A 9,249-nucleotide genomic window follows, 5' to 3' on the forward strand; every position below is an offset into this window, starting at 1 on the left:
TCATGAACATCATCCTTTTCTTTCATATTGAAGAATTCCTTGTAGCATGTCTTGTAGGACAGGTTTGCTGTTGATGAAATTCCTCAGCTTTTGTTTGTCTAGGAAAATCTTTATTTGTCCTTCATGTTTAAAGGATATTTTTTCTGGATATACTATTCCAGGATAAAAGTTTTTGTTTTTGTTTTTCCCTTCAGCACTTTATTTATTTATTTATTTATTTATTTACTTTTTTTTTTTTTTTTTTGAGACAAAGTCTTGCTCTGTCACCCAGACTGAAGTGCAGTGGCACGATCTCAGGTCGCTGCAATCTCTGCCTCCTGGGTTCAAGTGGTTCTCCTGCCTCAGCCTTCCAAGTATCTGGTATTACAAGTATGCACACCACACCTGGCTAATTTTTGTATTTTTAGTAGAGACGGGGTTTCACCATGTTGGCCAGGCTGGTCTTGAACACCCGACCTCAGGTGATTTGCCCGCCTCAGCCTCCCAAAGTGCTGGGATTACAGGCGTGAGCCACCATGCCTGGCCAGCCCAAGAGTTCTTTAGGCAGCTTGTGGTGAATGCTGCAAGTCCTGAGTCTCTCCTTTCAGTTCAGTGGGTTCCCCTCTGGCCCAAGGCAGGTCTGTAAGTGCTACCCAGGAGCCAAGGCCTGGAACTGGGGCCTAGAAGCACCTACTTGGTGCTCTATTCTACTGTGGCCAAGCTGGTACTTAAGCTTCAAGACAAAGTCACTTTTACATTTCCCTCTCCTTTCCTGAAGCAGAAGGTGTCTCTCCCTGTGGCCACCACAGTTGGGAATGAGCTGGGTCTCACCTGAAGCCAGAATGGCTCTGAGTCTCCCCGCAGGCCTGTGATGAGTCCTGTCTGGCTACCATTGCTGAGTACTCAGGGCCCAAGGGCTCTGTAGCCAGCAGGTGATGAATTCTGCCAGAATTGAGTCCTTCCATTCAAGGTAGTGGGTTCCCTTCTGGCCCAGGGTATGTCTAGAAATGTTGTCCGGGGGCTAGGGCCTGGAATGGGGGCCTCAGGACTCTGCCTGGTGTCCTACTGGACTGTGGCTGAGCTGGTATCCAACTGGCAAGGTGAAGTCCTCTTTACTCTCCCCTCTCCTCAAGCAAGGGGAAGGATCCCTCTTGAATCTGTGAGCTGTGCTACTGGGGTTGGGGGAGGGGTGATGGAAGTGTTACCTTGGCTGCCCCAGCTGGTGTCTCACTAGGTCACGTGCATCCCAAGTTCACTGGTTCCAAGCCCTGCATAGCAGGAGGACTTGCCCAGGAATTGCAGTCCCTGTGGCCTGCACTGCAAGTTTATTTAGGACCCCAGGGCACTTTAGCCCAGGGTGGCGGGGTTTGCTGGAGCTCAGGTTCCTGCCACTGGGATAGATGATTTGCCTCTCCCTAGGGCTAGTCTAAATGCTCTCCTGTGGGCATCAGCAGAGTTCTGCCCCTTGTTTCTTTTTGCTGTGACAGGGCAGCAATGAGTGCCAATGCAATGTCCCATAATCACTGCACTGTCTTCCCCCAAGCACAGATTCGCTGCACCAAGCAGCTGCTGCCAGTGGTTGGGGGTGTGTGGTGTAAGTGATTCAAGAATGTCTTTCCTACCCTCTTCAGTGCCTCTTTCCTTAACATGATGTGATTTCCTTAACATGATGTGATTTCCTTAACATATGATTGCTCACCTGATTTTTGGGTCTTATGAAGGAACTTTTCTGTGTGGATAGTTGTTCAATTTGGTGTTCCTGCCAAGGGGATGATCACTGGAAGCTTCTTTTTGGCCACCTTGCTGCAAGGTTCATTTTGTGATTACATTTTTAGGCACTTAAGAATGCTTCAGAGATCATGATGATGATGATGACGGTAGTGATGTCTTTGCTCTGTGCAGCAGTGCCCAACATTGACTGAACATTCCATTCACTGTGCCCAGCCACTGGACACACATGTTATTCTTGTTAGCCCTGACAGCTAGCCTATGGGAGTAGACATCACTATTATACCCATTGTACAGATTAAGGAGATTTATGGGAAGAGGCTTGATTCGGGTCACTTAATTTGTAAATGTCAGAGCCACATCTAGAGGTCTGTCTGACTCTGAAGATGATGTTCTTAAACCTTCCCCAGTCTTTTCAATGTGTGTGTGCTAAGCATGCCTAACATTTTACTCTTCCAGGCTCACCCATTCCTTTATTTATTTATTTATTTTTGAGACGGAGTCTCGCTCTGTCACCCAGGCTGGAGTGCAGTGGCGCAATTTCGGCTCACTGCAAGCTCCGCCTTCGGGGTTCACCCCATTCTCCTGCTTCAGCCTCTCCGAGTAGCTGGGACTACAGGCGCCCGCCACCACGCCCGGCTAATTTTTTGCATTTTTAGTAGAGACGGGGTTTCACCGAGGTCTCCATCTCCTGACCTCATGATCCTGCCCGCCTCGGCCTCCCAAAGTGCTGGGATTACAAGCGTGAGCCACCGCGCCCAGCCTCCATTCCTTTAATAACATAATAATAATGGTAATATCTTGAAACCACATTCTATATATTTGCCGGAAATCTATTTCCCTAACACAGATTTCTCAAGCTCTTGGGGAATGCTGAATTACTGTGACTCCTTGTATAAATGGTGGCTCCCCGTTGCTTCGTGGATTGGTCTTGCCTTCTCATAACTTTTCTCCAGGTGGCAGATTACCCTAAATGCCCCTAACACTGCATCTTTTCAATGTGTGTGCCCAGCTTCACTCTTCCCTCTCACCTTCATGACTCTGCTGTACACGGAGGTGAGTATCAACCTTTCAACCTGTGCTGAGTCATTTATTTCAGCTTTGCTGAAGGCTTAGGAGGAACAGGAAGAGATTCCTCAATGGCACAGGAGAGCTTGAAATTGGCTATCAGGCTTCTCTGCTGTGAAGTCTAGTGATGAGACAGTATAGGGGGATGCATTCAAGAATAGAGGCTGCCAGGCTCCTGGAATAAAGCCTGTTCTTGGTAGCGAGACCATACTTGTCATTCACAGCTGGCCTCTGTTCTGACTGGTTAGAGTTCATACTGGTGTCTGTTCTGGTTGGTCAGGCTTTTTTCTTTTTGCTGTGTATATGTGTGTGTCTCTATTCTGTTTCCTAGCAACATCTTGCTAGTTTTAAATGTTTTGAATATTGCTCTCTTACTCAGTATGTAAATTTTAGAACATTGCTTAAACATTTTTGTGCCTGAGTTTCCTCATCTTGTTGCTAGAGGCCAGGAGGCCCTGTGGGACTGGAGTAGAGGAGGCTACTAATTTGGCGACTGGCATAGGAGGATGGATGGGAGGCAGCATAGGAAATTAGACAGCCCTGTACATTGCGGCTGAAACAGACCATCAGCCATATAACTCAAGGCCAATCCAGTGGGACTGGGCCCTGGATGGCACCAATAAAAAAATCCTAAACGCACATGACTGTTCGCTGACAATTACAATTTCATGAGGGTAAAATCCATGTGTGGTTACCGCTATAAAAACTCACACTCTTTGTGTTACAGCTGTTTTAGAATTTGTCTAGCAGGCTTTCCTGTTTTTACCAGAAAGTCCCCCCGACAATTCTTTAAAAATAAATAAATAAATAAATTGCACTCCGTATAGAAAAACAACTTACTGTCACCTGTCCCTAGTGAGTGAGTTTCAGATGAATGAGCATCAGAGGAGTCTCTGGAAATAAAATACCAGGAGATTTCTTGGGAAATTGACAGAATTATTAAAAGCTGCTGTTTTAAGACCAACCTCACCTCAGAAAAAGTACTCACAGTAAATTTAACTACATAAAAAATGTAAATTATTTTGTTGTAAAAAATCATGAAAAGGCTAACCACAAACCGATAATATTATGTTATAAAATATGGCAGAGAGAGGGTTTAATCTTTTTAATACATAACTCATACTAGTTAGTAATGTTCGAAGGAGAGGCAGTAGCAATATAGAGAAAGCATTATCTTTGGACCCTAACTTTTTTTTTTTTAAGAGACAGGGTCTTGCTCTGCTGTCCAGGCTGGAGTGCAGTGGCGCAACTAAACTCCTGGATTCAATCAATGCTCCCGCCTCAGCCTCCCAAATAGGATTAACAGGCACGTGCCACCATGCTTGGCCAATTTTCTACATTTTTTTGTAGAGATGGGGTCTCACTTTGTTGCCCAGGCTAATTTCTGACTGTCAGCGTCAAGCGATCCTCCCATCTCAGTCTCCCAAAATGCTAGGATTACAGGCGTGAACCACCATGCCTAGCCTGGACCCTAACTTTTAAAATAACTGAAGAACATGAATAGACAAAACCTAGAGTAAAATTACTGAAACATTTTTGGAAGAAGTGGTCTGCATCATTGATAACTAAATAAATTTAAATTTGCCTGTCAAATCATATATTCATTTATGCAAAAAAAAAGTTCAAAGAATTTATTAAAGAACTTCAGCATTAACAAGGAGTGAAGTGAGAAGCCACGGAGGGTTTTTGAGAGACGATGGTGTAATCTAATGTGTTGGTTTGCTCTGGCTGCCATAACAAAATACCACATGCTGGGTGGCTTAAACAAGGGATATTTATTTTTTCACAGTTCTGAAATCAAGGTTTCAGAAGGGTCCATTTCTCTGAGGCCTCTCTCTTTGACTTGCAGACTTTATGTACTTTGCAAGACACTGTTCAGACCCTGGGACATCTGCAGTGAAAAAGCAGACACAAATCCCACCCTCTTGGAAAGGTCATTCTAGTGCAAGAGGCAGACAGTGAAAAATAAATAGTAAAATACATTGTATGTTAGACAGGTGATCGGTGCTAAAAAAAATAATAATAACCAGCCTGGACAACATAGTGAAACCCCATCTTTACAAAAAAGAATTAGCCGGGCATGGTGGCACAGGCCTGTAGTCTCAGCTACTTAGGGGCTGAGGTGGGAAGATCACTTGAGCCCAAAATGTCGAGGCTGCAGTGAGCCATGATTGTGCCACTGGGCACAATCCAGCCTGGGCAACAAAGTGAGATCCTGCCTCAAAAAAAAAAAAAAAAAAAAAAAAAGCCAGAGAGAGGAAGGCATTAGGGTTGGGGAATGGGGGTGCTCTTTTAGATAGGGTGCCCAGGAATGAGTGAGTGCCTGAAAGAGGTGAGAGAGTGAACCAGGTGGGTATTTGGGAAAATGGCTTCTCAGCAGAGATGCCAGTGCAAAGGCCCTGAGGCAAACATGTGGAGGTTGTGTAAACCAAAAAGTATCTGAGATGGGTCTCAGTCACTTAGAAATTTATTTTGCCAGGATTAAGGACACGCCTGAAAAAAAGGAACACAAAATCACAGGCACAGTCTGTGGTCCATGCCTTTTTCCAGAGATGATTTTGAGGGCTTCATATTTAAAGGGAAAAAGTGGGCTGGAGGGGAAAGAGGATGAGTATGGTCATGTTACTGAATCCACATGTTGCAAGAGAAAAGAAGGCAGGGGAATGGCCATTGTGTATTCATCTCGCCCTCAGTAAATTGGCACCTCGAGGTAAAGTGAGCATACCTGTGGAGATACCTGGCCTTTTATCTGTCGCTATCTGCTTAGGAACAAGAGGAAAGGCAGCTTCTTGCATGATTCAACTTTCAGTTTAATTTTTTTCTTTTGGTAGAGTGAGTTGGCATCCTAAGTTTTATTTTCCTTTCACAGTTGCATGGCTAGCACCGAATGATCCAGAGCAGCAAGAGATAAGGTTAGGGGAAGGGAGTGGGGCTAGATGGCCTAGCACCCTGAAGGTCATTCAACTTTAACTTCAAAGAACTTATTAAAGAACTTCAAGTTTAGCAAGGAATAAAATGGGAAACCACTGAGGGTTTTTCAGAGAGGATGGTGTAATCTAATGTAGTAGTTTGCTCTGGCTGCCATAACAAAATACCACATGCTGGGTGGCTTAAACAACAGAAATGTGTTTTCTCGCAGTTCTAAAGTCTAAGATCAAGGTGTCAGAAGGGTCCATTTCTTCTGAGGCCTCTCTCTTTGACTTGCAGACTTTATTTGCCTCCTTGCTGTTCCCTCGAATGGCCTTTCCTCAGTGCACATGAATCCCTGGTGTCCCTTCCTCTTCTTATAAGGACACAAGTCCTGTTGGATTAGGGCCCAACTGCTAGGACCTCATTTAATTTTTTTTTTTTTTTTTTGAGACAGAATCTCACTCTGTCACCCAGACTGGAGTGCAGTGGTGTGATCTTGGCTCATTGCTACTTCCACCTCCAGGGTTCAAGAGATTCTCCTGCCTCGGCCTCCTGAGTGGCTGGGACTACAGGTGCCCACCACCACACCCGGCTATTTTTTTTTTTTTTTTTTTTTTAGTAGAGACAGAGTTTTGCCATGTTGGCCAGGCTGGTCTCAAACTCCTGACCTCAAGTGATCCACCTGCCTTTGCCTCCCAAAGTGCTGGTATTACAGGCACGAGCCCATGCCAGGCCTTCATTTAATCTTAATTACCTCTTTAAAGTTATCTCCAACTATAGTCACATTCTGAGGTACTGGGAGTTAGGGCTTCAACATAGGAATTTGGGGGAGGGGGTCACAATTTGGTCTCTAACACGTGGTTTACATTTAACAGTATCTCTGGGTTGAGAATAGATTCTAGATTTGCAACAGCAGAAGCCAGGAGACCAGTAACCCCGTAAAGACTTCCAGGTAACAAGAAGCTGAAGGAAGCCTCCAGCCAACAGACAGCAAGGAACTGAAGTCCTCAGTCCAACAACCATGAGGCGAGTGAGCTTGGGGTAGCTCCTCTTCTAATTGAGTCTTCAAATTAGACCATGACCCATGGTGCCTACAGCCTCCTGAGAGCTCAAAAATCAGAGGCATCCTAAGCAAGCTGTGCCTGACCCACAGAAATTGTAAGATGATAAATGTTTGTTGATTTAAGCTGCTAAGTTTTAGGATAATTTGTTACTCAGCGATAGAGAACTAACATCACCCAGAACCCAAAATAGTTCTCTGTAAATACTGGTTGAATAAATGAGTGAATAACAAATACATAGAGGTATGCAGGGGAAAAAAGAAAGAAGATACTCAAAATCATTGACAGTGATTCTCTCTGCATAGATTCATAGGCACATGACTGATTATTTTTAAGTGTTTATCATTCCCAAATATGGTTCCAGCTTCTTATTGTGAAATATAACAGAGACATAAAATTGCATAAATGAAGAACCTAATGGAATATTACAAAATCAACACCTACGTAACCACCATCCGGGTGAAGGAGTAGAATATTGCCTGCACCCCAGAATTATGAGATTCTTTATAAAAACACTTTCTTCATATTCTATGCTTCCAAACCCAGGTATTATCTTTCTATTAATTACTTATTTTTTCATTTTTTATTGTGCTAAAATATACATTGCACAAAATTTACCACTTTAACCTTTTTTTTTTTTTTTTTTAAGATGCAGTCTTGCTCTGTTGCCCAGGCTGGAGTGCAATGGTGCAATCTCGGCTCACTACAAGCTCCACCTCCCGGGTTCAAGCAATTCTCCTGCCTCAGCCTCCCAAGTAGCTGGGATTGCAGGTGCGTGCCACTATACCTAGTTAATTTTTGTATTTTTAGTAGAGACAGGGTTTCACCTTGTTGGCCAGGCTGGTCTCGATCTCCTGACCTCAGGTGGTCCGCGCACCTCAGCCTCCCAAAGTGCTGGGATTACAGGCATGAGCCACCACACCTGGCCCATTTTAACCATTTTTAAGTGTACAATTCAGTAGCATTAGGTACATTCACATGGTTGTGCAGCTGTCACCACCATCCATCTCCAGAACTGTTTTCATCTTTTCAAGCTGAAACTCTGCACCCATTAAGCACTAACTCCCCATCCTCCATTCCCCCAAATCCCAGCAACAACCACTTTACTTTCTGTCTCTATGAAGTTTACTCTAGGTACCACACATAAGTGGAATCATGCAGTATTTATCCTTTCAGTGAATTACCTCTTAAATTAAAAACAAATTAGTATTTAAAAAGTAAGATTAAACTAATGAGAACCAATTCAGCCTTGTTAAATCCCATGATGCACAACAATAAACAGTTCAGACGTGATTTAAGCAGCTCACTGGATGTCTCAACATGACAAGACTTAGCGATGTCTTGGCAAAGACTTACTTTTTTACTTCTTACCATTCCCAGGTTTCCTCAAACCAGTTTGGGTGGGAGTAGAGCAGAAGCTAGAGAACAGGAAGAAGGTTTAAGGATGTCAAAACATCATTCCAGGTGTGCCTGCCACCTCACCCCACTAGCCTTTGCCTGGGAAATGTTTATATAGCAGAACAAGAACAACAATGAAACTACTAACGATTAATTATACCAGCTGTCATCTATTAAACACCTTCGGTGGGCTAGGTCCCATTTAAAGTCCATTATGTGTATTATCTCATTCAATCCTCATAGCAGTTCTGTGAGTTAGATTTAACTATTATCCTCATTGGGCAGATGGGGAAATTGAGGCAGGGGGAAGTTGGATAACTTGCTCAAGTTCACACAGAGAGTGGGAAGGCAAGATGATTTGAACGCTTTGCGGTCTGGTTTATTGCCCATGTTCCTCACCAGTAATTCTCAAACCTGAGTACATGTCAGAATCCCAGGAGGGCCTGTGAAAGCTCTCCCTTCCAGGGTCTCTGATGCAGCGGTCTGGGATGGAGCCCCAGAATGTGCAGCAGAGCATTCTCGCTGTGCTGATGCTGCTGGTCCGGGGACCACACATTCAAAACCACTGCTCCTAACAAAGGTAACTACCATGTCTTGAGGACCTACTACAAATCAAGAACAGAAGGACTCTGAGAGAGGTTGCTTCCATTTTGCAACTGAGGATTTGAGAATTAACAAGACTGAGGACTCGTTCAAGTTCACAGCCTGTATTCCAGGTCAGCTTCCTGAATGCCAAAGCCCCTGTCTCTTGCACCCCATTGCCACACTGATAGAACGAGGCTAGGTGCTCTAGGCAGGGTAGTAATAGGGCACCTCTCTAAAGCAGTGTTCAGTAAATATTTGTTGTTTATTTTAGTGGAGGCAAGAGAAATTGAATTTCTGTTAAGAAAATTATACATCTCACACATGTATCTTTATGTTCAAAAATAGAATTAGCTGGGAGTGGTGGCACATGCTTGTAGTCCCAGCTACTTGGGAGGCTGAGCCTGGGAGGAATGCTTGAGCCCAGGAGTTTGAGGCCAGCCTGGACAGCATAGTGAGACCCCGTCTGTTAAAAAAAAAAAAAAGAAAATAGAACTACTCACCAGCATTCAGCCTAACTTTT

The 9,249-nt window shown here is 44.1% G+C and overlaps 1 non-coding gene across 1 annotated transcript; it reads left to right on the plus strand.

Moving 5' to 3' along the window:
• The first annotated feature begins 3,491 nt into the window (after nucleotides 1–3,491).
• LOC115832013 lies at nucleotides 3,492–3,553 on the plus strand. Its single transcript, XR_004027488.1, has one exon. It is a non-coding gene; the product is annotated as a U7 small nuclear RNA (small nuclear RNA).
• Nucleotides 3,554–9,249: the final 5,696 nt, after the last annotated feature.

The sequence above is a fragment of the Nomascus leucogenys genome, chromosome 20, assembly GCF_006542625.1.
Source record: "Nomascus leucogenys isolate Asia chromosome 20, Asia_NLE_v1, whole genome shotgun sequence".
Lineage (NCBI taxonomy): Eukaryota > Metazoa > Chordata > Mammalia > Primates > Hylobatidae > Nomascus > Nomascus leucogenys.